Source organism: Neofelis nebulosa, chromosome 7, assembly GCF_028018385.1.
Source record: "Neofelis nebulosa isolate mNeoNeb1 chromosome 7, mNeoNeb1.pri, whole genome shotgun sequence".
In the NCBI taxonomy this organism is placed as follows: Eukaryota; Metazoa; Chordata; class Mammalia; order Carnivora; family Felidae; genus Neofelis; species Neofelis nebulosa.
In genome coordinates, this window is record NC_080788.1 from 2,679,420 (window position 1) to 2,691,361 (window position 11,942).

At 50.6% G+C, this 11,942-nt stretch overlaps 1 long non-coding RNA gene across 1 annotated transcript; it reads right to left on the bottom strand.

The window, feature by feature from the left end:
• Positions 1–1,115: 1,115 nt before the first annotated feature.
• LOC131515930 (uncharacterized) lies at positions 1,116–8,553 on the bottom strand. The gene is made up of 3 exons (XR_009263748.1): positions 7,303–8,553; positions 7,044–7,220; positions 1,116–3,170 (listed from the first exon to the last, which is right to left on the bottom strand). It is a non-coding gene; the product is annotated as an uncharacterized LOC131515930 (long non-coding RNA).
• Positions 8,554–11,942: the final 3,389 nt, after the last annotated feature.

Here is an 11,942-nt window from a genome sequence, read left to right on the forward strand (position 1 = left end):
GGTTTCTCCTCTAATGATTTTTAGATTGTATTTACCCGGATATTCGGGGACTTGGAGAAAGTCCAGGAGAGCTGTCTCTGGGGGTGGGACAGCCTCCTGCGAGCAGTTCCCCCACACCCCTGCAGAGTCACTGTGCATCAGTCAACGGACGCAAGCCCCAGGCTGAGCGAACAGAGCACAGCAGGTGTGGGACACAATGTCTTCGTCGTATGTGGACCTACTGCCCAACCGCCAGGTTGGCCGTGTTCCTGCTTCGGTCCATGGGTGATCTTTTTAAATCCTCTCTTTAAAGAAAATTATCTTCATTTCCCTCCCCCCGCCCTTCAATTTCACTGACGGTCCTTTTCATCTTGTTTTGACCCATCGTTTCTTGCTTTATAACGACCTTTAACAATCTTCTTTCTGAAAATGCAAAGCAGTTTCTCCCTTGACATTTCCAGACTTAAAAATGGACAAGCCCTCCTCTTCCCGCTTCTTTTCTTTTAGTGTTCTGTCTTCTTCTGTGAGGGTAAAGCATATTTTCGTGGGCCCACCCCCATCTCTGTTGATTTTTCAATGAGGAGAGTTCACATTTGCCCATGTGTGCCCAGAAACGGTATTCACACGTGAAACCTTTTCTTTTTAAAATTTTTTTTTAATGTTTATTTATTTTTGAGAGAGAAAGAGACAGAGTGCCAGTGGGGGAGGGGCAGAGAGAGAGGGAGACACGGAATCCGAAGCAGGTTCCAGGCTCTGAACTGTCAGCACAGAGCCCGAGGCGGGGCCTGAACTCATAAACCGTGAAATCACGACCTGAGCTGAAGTCAGACGCTTAACGGACTGAGCCACCCAGGCGCCCCTATTTTTGAGAGACGGAGAGAGAGAGAGAGAGAGAGAGAGAATGAGCAGGGGCGGGGGACAGAGAAAGGGAGACACAGAATCTGAAGCAGGCTCCAGCTTCTGAGCTGTGAGCACAGAGCCTGACGCGGGGCTGGAACTCTCGATCCGTGAGATCATGACCTGAGCTGAGGTCGACCTTAATCGACCTTAATCGACCGAGCAGCCCCCCCACCTCTCCCCGCCAGGGGCTCCAAATCGTCTTGTGACTTAAATCTCACTGTGAAAGTGTGGCTGGAATGGTTCGAGCTTAGCGATTCTGTACGAACAAGTGTCATGACCCTTAGTACCGCGATCATTAACCTTATCGTAACTTCAGCATCAAAGTGTGATTAGAGTGGTTTCAGAACTGTTCATTTCATGATAACTGACCTGATTCGTGTAAAGAATTTGCAAAGGAGGTATACTGCAAGGCTATTTCTTTTTCTTTTTTTTTGCAAGGCTATTTCTTAACTGCACGATAGACACGCTCTGTGTGCTCTGTAACATTGCCGCAAATACAAATAGAACTTCAAAAATGCCTTCCTTCTTCCTGAGGAGCCACAACAAGCTTGAGCAGTGGCCGATCGCCCGTACGGCATCTAACTGTGTGCATTCACCGCAGTCGGCTGTGGGTGGGGGAAGAAGCCTGCCAAGGCCCAGAGATCCAGGGATTCCTTCCCAGAGCTCACGGGGAAGCAGGCTGATCGTTGAACCGGGCGGTGCCGTGGAATTGAACGTGCGGGCCCAGCCCAACTGCAGGAGAGAAGAAATTCGTTAAACGGTACTTTTCCCGGGGTTAAAAAAGGAAGACAAACCGTCGCTGATTATGATAGCGTCTTATTACGTTTCTACACTGCTAATTTGGAAACTGTGATAATGCGGACTACGTGACCGAGGAGACAGAGGTGCCATTAGGTGCCGTCCCTTGGAGATTTTTCCTGTTGGGTGCGCTCTCACAGGATACAAGGCCTCTCGCTGACGTGAGCTTGTATCTCACCTCGGTGCCCCCTGTGCCATCCGCTTGAACGCTGTCCCGATTCCCTTCCAGAGCAAGGCGCAGGGAGTAGGAATAACGCCCAGCGTCAGGAAACCACCTGGGCGGTTGCAAAGCAGAGAGAAAAGCTTCACGAGGACGTGGACAGGGAAACGGCAGGGACTGATTGCCGAAGGGTGTCTGTCCGTGCGGCACGCATCGGGCCCGGGAAGGCTAACAGACTCCGGAACGGAGAGCCGAGCGCGTGTGACCGAGAACAGCACCGTGGGAGGATTTGACGACGACACCCAGCGCTCCAAAGAATGACGTGTCTGGGCGGCCGTGGTTGAAGACGGACCCTGCAAACGTCGCCTGCCTGGTGGCTCCACTCGGCCCTTCAGACAGGGCCGGTCGTTCCTTGTTGGTTTCGCCACACGATGAAACACAATCCTGTAAACAAATTAATTTCCCCCAGGACTTTTGAGAGCATCCTAACTGCATTATCGTTTTTCTGCATAAAGGAAGCTTAGCACAAGAACAATTACGGAATGGGCTTCAAATGATCTCCAAATGGCTGTGACGTGGAGAAGGCCATCGGCAGAGATGTGGGGATAACACGAACCACGTTTTGCTGGCTAAAATCTGGGATCATTTATTCTGAAAGCTGTGCTGACCCTTTCCTGTTCTTCCTCTCTCCTGGCAGAAACCTTTGGCCATCCTCATTTAAAACCTTTCTATTCCTCTCCTGCTGTCCATAGCCTTTCTGCTCTGTCCCCTCCAAGCCAACATAATGTAGAATTCCCGGAGTAGAATTCCCAACTTGACCTATCCCGGGATGAGCTGTCAGGGCAGGGCCAGGGAGTATGAGCAAATGTGCCAGAATGGTATGGAATGAATTAGCACATCCATTCATGTGTTGTTTTTTTAAAAATTATTTTTAATGTTTATTTATTTTTTTAGAGAGGGAGAAAAGAGAGGATGAGCGGGGGAGGGGCAGAGAGAGAGGGAGACACAGAATCTGAAACCGGCTCCAGGCTCCGAGCTGTCGGCACAGAGCCCGACGCGGGTCTCGAACTCACCGACTGTGAGATCGTGACCCGAGTGGAAGTCGGACGCTTAACCGACTGAGCCACCCAGGTGCCCCTCATGTGTTTGCTCATCTGTCATTAAACAAATCCGTTTTTAAACAAAAACCAAAAGTAAATTTGTGAAGAATTGATAAGACAAAGGGCTTTGGGCTATGGGCGGTAAATGCTGAAGAAGTGACATGGTTCGTTGTCTTATCTGGGGCCAAAGGGGGTGCAAAGTGTCCTTCCTGCACCTGCTGTTTCTCAAGTAACTGTAATTCAAAAACAATCCGTAAGCCCAGAGTGGCATATTTCGGAGTGACGGGTCCTGAACCCCTTCAGCTACGTGGATGCTTGGAGCTATGGAAGGGTAGAGGAGAGGAAGGGAACGTTGCCTGGTCTGGGCCCCGGAAGGTAAATCGCTATTCCGAAAGCACGGTGGAGGCTGGGTGAGGGGCACGGGTCAGCCATTCGAGACCAAAAGCTATCATGGCCTCTGGGGACCGGTGGGAGCCACCACTCCAGTCACTCAGGCCCGGAAGCACGGCCCCATCAGTCTGTTCATTTATTTTCCGGCCTCACCTGCAGGGCACGGTTGTTAAATATGAGGCCAGTGGTCACGAGGGTGTGGATGTTTAAGCCCCAGCCCCAGAGAAGACACAGATGCAAGGGACAGGAACCCAAGGCATAGGCCCTGGCGACCCGCAGAACCCAATAAGCTTCCATCCCAGTGCGTCCCCGGGACCCACAGATGCGCTGGATAAAGGCCAAGGGAAGCTACTAAGCTCCACTCACTCATCAATTAAGCACAGCCTCATGCCTCTGATAATTCATCCACCGATCAGGACTTATGACATCCACAACGTGCCAGCCCCTTGGCTGGTCCCTGGGGACACAAGGGTGAATGGGACACCATCCCAGCCATCCGGTATTGGGGTCTTCGGAGACCCTTGTGTCGGTCTATGTCACCGCTCTGGTCCACTATGACCCATGAGACTGTATTGTCTTGCCACGCTCCCGAGAAAACGTCCCCGACCCCCCCCCCCCCCCATTCCTCATTCTATTTTTCAGTCTGCCATTCAAGGACTTGTGACATCTGTCCCCTCTGAGCCTCATCATCTGTCTCCTCCGTCTATGCAGGTGGAACGTCATTCCAAACCACCTGCCTCTTCGCTGCCACCTCACTCCCCACTTGAGAAGATTCTCTTCCCTTCTGCTTGCTCATCTGCGTCTGTCATGCTTCCCGAGAGGCCCCTACAACCACAGAGGAGCCCTCATCGTCCTCCTCTGCGTGCGTCTCTCTGGCGGAGCCCATGTCTCCCTGTCTCCTCCCTTCGCTTCTCTTCCTCCAACGGCCTCGTTTCTCTCCACGGCTGCACTTGCTCCGTCCATCCACCCTAGCACCCCAGTGCTACCAACCACCCCTCCCTTCCCCACCTCACCTATTTGGAAGTTTCCCGGAATCGCAGGAGAGTTGCTCTAGACATAGGCCCCTTGATGAGGCATCTCTAGGTGCTATTGTCACAATGGGGAGAGGGGAAGAAGGGCAAAGTCTTTGGCTTCTTCCAGAGGTTGGTTTTGAAGTTGCGATGGAATGAGAGAGTTAGAAGAGTTTGAGTTTCCTTGATATTAAACATACGCGCTCCCCTTCCCGTGGCTTATCCATCTACATGCGGATACCCGGAAGTGATCTCACATTTAGTAAACACACCCTTCCTTTCTCTCCTCGCTCCTCTAGTCCTCCCAGTAGGTTCAGAGAATCTTCCAGCCAGAAGGGATCGCAGCGCTCTTTACTTCAATTCCTCTAATGGTATTTGAATATCAGCACATTCACACCCCTACATGACCGTGTGGCTCCCGCCTGAACACCTTCAGCCAGAAGCTAAAAGATTATTCTCTCCTGAAGTAGTCCACTTATTCTTGGATTGTCCCCACCATTAATGGGTCGTCTTCTTTATATGGATCTGAAACTATTGTTCTGAAATTTCTTTTTTTTTTTTTTAATTTTTTTTAACATTTATTTATTTTTGAGACAGAGAGAGAGCATGAACAGGGGAGGGTCAGAGAAAGAGGGAGACACAGAATCTGAAACAGGCTCCAGGCTCTGAGCTGTCAGCACAGAGCCTGACACGGGGCTCGAACCCACGGGCCGTGAGATCATGACCTGAGCCGAAGTCGGACGCTTAACCGACTGAGCCACCCAGGCGCCCCTGTTCTGAAATTTCTACCCATGCGTATGATTTTTATTTTCTAGAGCCAAAGAACTAATAAATGAGTATAGCAAGGTTGCAAAACACAAGATCATGATAGAAACTCAAATTTTTTTTTTTTTTTTTGCATACTAGCCATGGACATTTGGAGTTTGAAATTAAAGAAATAATGCCATTAACAATAGCACCAAATAATGGAATATTTAGGTACACGTCTATCAAAATATGGACATGATCTGTATGCAAAAAACGTAAACCCTTAATAAAACTCTAAATGAGTGGAGAGATATTTCACACTCATAGATTGGAAGACTCAATATTATGAAGCTGTCAATTCTTATACCCAATTGGCCTGCGGATTCAACAAAATCTCAGGCAAAAAGCTAACAACCTATTTAGTATACATCAATAAGCTCACCCTAAAGTTTATAGAGAAACGCACAAGAACTCGAGTAACCAAGATAACATCGAAGAACAAAATGGGAGGACCCACCCAGCTTCAAGACTTACTATAAAGCTACGGTAATCAAGAGAGCACGGTATTGGCGAAGGGACAGGCATACACGTTGATGGGACAGGAGAGTCCAGAAATAGACCCCCACAGAGAGAGCCAGCTGATTTTTGAACAGAACAGAGGCAAGTCACTGGAGAAAGAAGTCTTTCAACAGAAGGTGCTGGAAGGATTGGATGTTCGTATGTTAAAAAAAATAAATAAATGTAGAAACACATTGTATAGCGTTCACAAAAGTTAACTCAGAAGGGATTATAGACCGGAAAGTGCACTCACAAAAGTTGACTCAGAAGGGATTATAGACGCGGAAGTGAAACGCAATAGTATAAAATTCTAGAAGAAAACAAAGGAGAAAGTGTACACGATCTGGGGTTTGATGATGAGTTTTTAGATACAACACTGGAAGTAGGATCCATGAATGAAAACAGTTGATAAGTTAGACTTTATTAAAATAAAAACTTCTGCTCTGCGGAGGACGCTGTTAAGAGAAGGAAAAGACAAGCCACAGATGGGAGACGATATTTGCAAAACACACATGTGATAAAGGAAGTGTGTCCAAAATGCACAGAAAGCTATTACAAATCAATAGTGAGGGTACAAACAACCCAATTAAAAAATAGGTAAAATATCTGAAGAGACACCTCACTGAAGTCCTGCAGTCTTTCTCCCCAAACTCATTACCCCGGAGTAATCACGAGAAAACACGAGACAGACCCTGGCTGAGGGTCCATTCTACCACATACCTGACCCGAACTGTCCTCGATACTGTCAAAAATCGTAAAAAAACAAGGAATGTCTGAAAAATGGGCACGGCCAAGAGGCGTCTAAAAGGAAATAATGACGAAATGTAATGGGGGATCCTGGATGAGATCCTTGAGCCGAAAAAGGTTGTTAGGTGAAAACTGTGAAGGTCTGAATAATTGTGGACTTTCATTAATAATAAGGTATCAGCATTGGTTCATTAATCGTGACAGATGAGCCATACGGGTGAAGGATATTGACAAGAGGGGAAACCGGGTGTGGGGTATGTGAGAGCTCTGTTCTACCTTCGCAATCTTTCCATCCATCTAAAAAGTATTGTCTCCTGCTTCTTCTACCCGTATGCCATTTCCTTTGCTCAAACTACACACTTACTCCGGTGACACGGAATAATTAATAAAGACAAAAGCTAGCACTTACCGACCACCTCGTGTGTGCTATTTACACTACTAACTACGCAGAGTGTCTCCATTATAACCTTGACAATAACGTCAGACAATAAGAAGGGGACAACCAGGCTCACTCATATCTGGTTTTCCTGGATACGTGGGGAAAACAATATTTTCTAGCACCTTTACGGTGAGGCCAGGTCCCGTGCCCGGTTAAGTAACATGTGTCCTGCGCAGAGCAAGACATTCACCAGTTGGTACAACCCATCCGCATACCTTGTCCCCTTCGGCCATGACCGTGGGGGTCACGGGTTGAGATGGTAGGGCCACAAGAAGGAAGGAAGGAAGCAGGGTCTCTAAGTCAGCACGGAGGAGAGCTTCCTGGAACGTCACTGGAAACGCATCAGCGTCTGATACGGGCCAGACATTCATCTTGATCGTGCTGGACGGAACCTCTTCGATGCGGACTCCATCTTGATCGTGCTGGACGGAACCTCTTCGATGCGGACTCCATCTTGATCGTGCTGGACGGAACCTCTTCGATGCGGACTCCTGTGAGGCTGAGACTTAAACGTATAATACATACCACGTGGCGACAGTGTGATTAGGCAGTCTTTATTGACGGGCTTGATGGTCTCGGTTTTGTAACAAAATCTCCTGAAGAATATTGGCTCAAAGGCTGACGAATCACGGAGGGGTTTACGGCCTTGTTTCACGCCGTTGCGTAAGTCCTTGCGGCGGACCTTTCTGATTCCTTTTGATCCCACCGGCCAGCCGAGAACTTTCACTGACGTTCTCACATATTCTGACCTCTGTCCTTTCCTGCTGCTTAATGATCGTCCTATAAATTGTATAGGAAATGGAGCAAATGCAGTTACTGTGTCTGCCGGCCCTGATGCAGATAAATGTGGAAGTCTCGCCCAGTGTCTCCCCAGGGCAACCCTCAGCCCTCCGCCTGGGTCTTACCGAGAACAGAAAGAATGAACCATCAATCACAGCTCGGCCTGGCTCTAGTGATAGCCTCACCTCCTGGAGAACAGGGATCACGGCAAAGCCATTTCAAATGGACGTGACCAGTCAACACAAACCGAGCTCCTTTGGGAACGGAGCTTTTATAAATTTCTATCAGCGTGCCGATTTCCCAGTGAGTAACCCATTGGCTCTCCAGGCCAGGGCAGCCCTTTCAATATAACCTCCCTCGTCTCTGTGTCTCAGGAGACCTAGTCTCCAGCCAAGATCTCCCCACAACCGTGGGGCTGTGACCAGGCATATTGGGAGGGCTAGTTACGTGGGCCAGTCAGAGATTTGTCTGCGTGAGCAACGAAATGCTTCCGTGGTTTGGAACAGGGGGCTGGTCCTTCAGAATGGTATCTCCAACCTAGTCTTTAATTCCACAGCATGTAGAAATTGACCCCTCTCAAGAGAAGAGTTGAAACAAAGCATAAGTGAATGTCCTCCTTTGTTCTTTACGGGTTTTGTCTGGTAATAGAATAAAAGCAATTTCTTTCTTTGACCTAGCTCGTGACAAAATGCAGGGGGAGGAAGCATCCTCCCCGTCACCTTCACTCTTGACACGGTAGGAACAGGAACTTTCTCACCCTGCCCGGATGGACTCACAGAGGTGTTCTAACCTATGTTTGGACATTGAGGTCAGTGACGGCTAGCCCAGCGAGGGGCGCCCTCCAGAGATCCCAGGGCCAGGAGGCCACCAGGAAAATGGTAGATGACAGCTTTTGCAAAGTCCAAGGATTCCAGTTCCTTAAGCCAGAAAGCAGCATTTTCTCCATTGTTCTTTCACACCTTGAGGGTTTGTTATGCACGAAGCACCTGTTCCCCAGCCCCATTCCTGGGCCCTGTGATGGCCACACCCTCCTCCGATCTACCAACTCTTCACTCTCGTGAAGGTGGAACTTCACCCCTCCAACAACGAATTGTTGTCACTCTCCTTGTTATTTTAATTGGTAGGTAATAAGGAAGAGGGCTCACCTTTGTCCCCAAGTCCTGGGAGGTAGCCTGGAAAAGCTTGGAATTTTCTGTATGCCAGGAGTGTCTTTGTTCCTCATGGTGAGCCCCTGGGCCCACATTTGACAATTTTTTCTAAGAATAACTCAGATGGGGGTCCTCCAGGCCAAAAAAACCAGCCCCAGCATTACAGTGTTGGGGCTTTGAGCCAGGACATATCAGCCCAATCTCCAGGGAAGAGACAGGGCATGGGGGCTGGAGGTGGGGCTCGATCCCATGGCTCACGATTCAACCGTTCATGCCTACGTGATAAAACTTCAATATACACTCCGGACACCAAAGCTGGGGTGAGCTTTCCTGGTTGGTGATATATTACATAATGTCACACATCCTGACTCCAGGGAGAGAGGACGGCCGAGGCTGTGTGCTGGGACCCTCTAGGACCTCGCTCTCTGTGTCTCTCTCCCACCCTTGACTGGTTCTGACTTGTATCCTTTTGATGTAATAAACCTACAGTTGTAAGCATGTTGTTTTCTCGAGTTCCATGAGACACTGTAGTGAATTACTGAACCTGAGTTGGCGGTGTGATGGCCCAAAGTTGTAGCCAGCTGACTTCTTCACGACTCTGCTGGCCCATAGGAGTCCCGGGCTCCCTCCTATGTGTCTGGAACAGCTGAAAGGTGTTCTGGATCATAGAATGGGGGCTCTCCACATGGTGCGGGTGGGAGGGAGCAAGTTCTCAGAGCACAGACGGATGTTGTCCTGCTCGGACAACTGAAGGGCAGGGCTGGCTGACCTCCGATTCTTCCCTTGAAAGAAAAGAAAGACAAACTGAAAAAGAAGGACAACTGACCTCTGAGATTATGCTAACTCATGATGCCTGTTCCCTCTGGGCTGGAGGTCTTTTCCTATACTTTCTTGTTCGCCTTGTCCTTCTCTGGCTCTCCCCCAGCTCCTGGTATCTCAAGGCGGGAAACATGAACGCGTTCTATCTTACACCGAGACCCGTTGCCCGTCTCGATGCCGCCGAGCGTTTGAATCGAGCAGTTGACCATCTGTTAACTTTTGCCCTCTGGATCTGTGTCGAATGACTGATGTCGCATTGTCTGGCCTCGTAGGTGAAGAAGGTACCTAAGTAGAGAGGAGTCCGGCCTACCAGCGATGAAATGATGTGATCCCAAAGCGTGTGTGAGCGTGTGTGTGTGTGCACACGCGTGTGTGTGATGAGGGAGCGAGCGTGGGGCTAGCTGAGGGCAGAGTGTGGGCTAACAGCACCCCCCCACCCCGCCAGGTGGGACATGTATGATATTCCTTGGACACTCCTGGCTGCCCCCAAACGGGAAAGGACTAAAAACACAGAGTCAAACTGACAAGAGTCTCCACCAGGCTACCAGAAAAAGGCAATCCCATCAATAGGCCAAAGTCCAGGAACTCCCTACTGCCTCGATGTCCATGTTTCGCCAGACGATAGCGAGGCCTCCTGTAAGTCTTTAGTACGTCAAAGTCTCTTTGGGACTCCCTCTTGACATTTCCCCCCACCCCGACTCCATAAAACGGTCCCCCCCCCACAAGCCCAGTGCAGCTCTTTCTGCCCACCGGTCCTGTCCCCGTGCTTTAATAAAACACCTTTTTGCACCAAAGATGTCTTCAAGAGTTCTTTCTTGGCTGGCAGCTCCAGACCCCACGAACCCCCCATCCCCCCAAAACTTCATCATGTGTGCGCATAGGATGCACACAGCCCCATCTTTCTTTCGAGGCTCTGGCACTGGGGGATGATACGGGACTCGTTCGAGGCCACACCGAGAAGACACCCCCCGCCATCTTGGAGTTGGAGAGGTTTACCTCGGGATGCTGAGTCTAGAATTTTCCCCTTCCCATTTACAATCCCTGACTGGGAAGGATCTTTCCCTGTGACACAGTCAGGTGGTCCGGGGCCTTGCCCTACACAGGGGTGTGCCTGGACTTCGCAGTGGTGGCCTTGAAGGGATCCCATCCTGGAGACCCTGTCTTCAAGGCCAGAGGGAAAGGCGTGCCCCCCACGCCCTCCCCACATGCTGGCGCTCCCATTCAGCCTACCCGCCCCCCCCGTCCCACCCAGGGTATGTCCCGAGGACCCGAGCCGGTGTGGGAGACTGAATGGCCGGCGTTGCCCGAGTCGGGGTTCCTGCAGATGCTGTCTGAGCTCCCGAGGAAGGCTGGGTCTGCCTGGTCCTCTGCTGCGGGGCCCCCCTCACGAGCGCTTCACCTTCCAGCTGTTCGTTTCCTCCAGCTCAGCAGAAGAATCTCTCCGTCCCGTCCGCTGACCACGGATTCTGTGACCTCTCTGGGACGCAGGTCAACGGCCTTACAGACAGGGCCAGAGGCTGGTAGAAATGATTGGAGGTATTTCATTCTGAAAGGCGGAGTCCAGAAATTCCAGGACTAGGGTAAAGTCTCCACCTTGTGGCTGGATTCAGTTCTGCAATGAACTCTTCCTCTCCCCGTGACCCTGAGTCCCCGTAGACCCCCCCCCCCCCCCCCAACGCCTTCTTCGCTTCAAACCAGGTCTGTTTCCTTCGCGGCCATTCGGAGGGGGTTTCAACTTGACAATGAACTGCGCAAAGGTATTCCTTTGTTCCGTTCCTGGAGAGAGGGCCCCCGCGTGCTGGGGAGTGAAGGTTTGTTGGTGGACAAGGCACGGTGCCTGCCTGGGAGGAGGTCACCGGGGAGCGGGGCAGGCAGGCGGACAGGTACGTGCACGTTCGAGACCCTTCTGCAGACACCTGTGCCGTGGGATCCCGGGGGAGAGCCAGGGGTCAGGTGGGCGCTCTAGAGCGGACGGTCTCTGAGCTGACACTTGAAGCAGGTGCAGAAGTTGCCTTGGGGAAGGAGAAGGGAAGAGCGGGGAGGGCAGAGGAGGAGGTGGCTGATCATTAAAAGGATTTGAAAAGGTGCAGATCTTAGATCACAGAGGAAGTTACCACCCGGAGCTTGGATTTTGTCCTGGGGTCACCTGAAGCATTGAAGCAACGAGTGAGAGGGACTAGAAAGGGGGGTTGGAAGGTCACAGTGGCTGCAGGGACAGGGGGCGGGAGGCTGAAGAAAAGTGCGCAGAGGGGCTTAGGTCCAGGATGTGAGGGGGCCCCGGGTGTAATCATCATAGCGGTGGCTCTCGTGGAACAGAGATTTTATGAAGTCACTGGGATTATGACGGTCTTAAGGGACCGGGAGTTT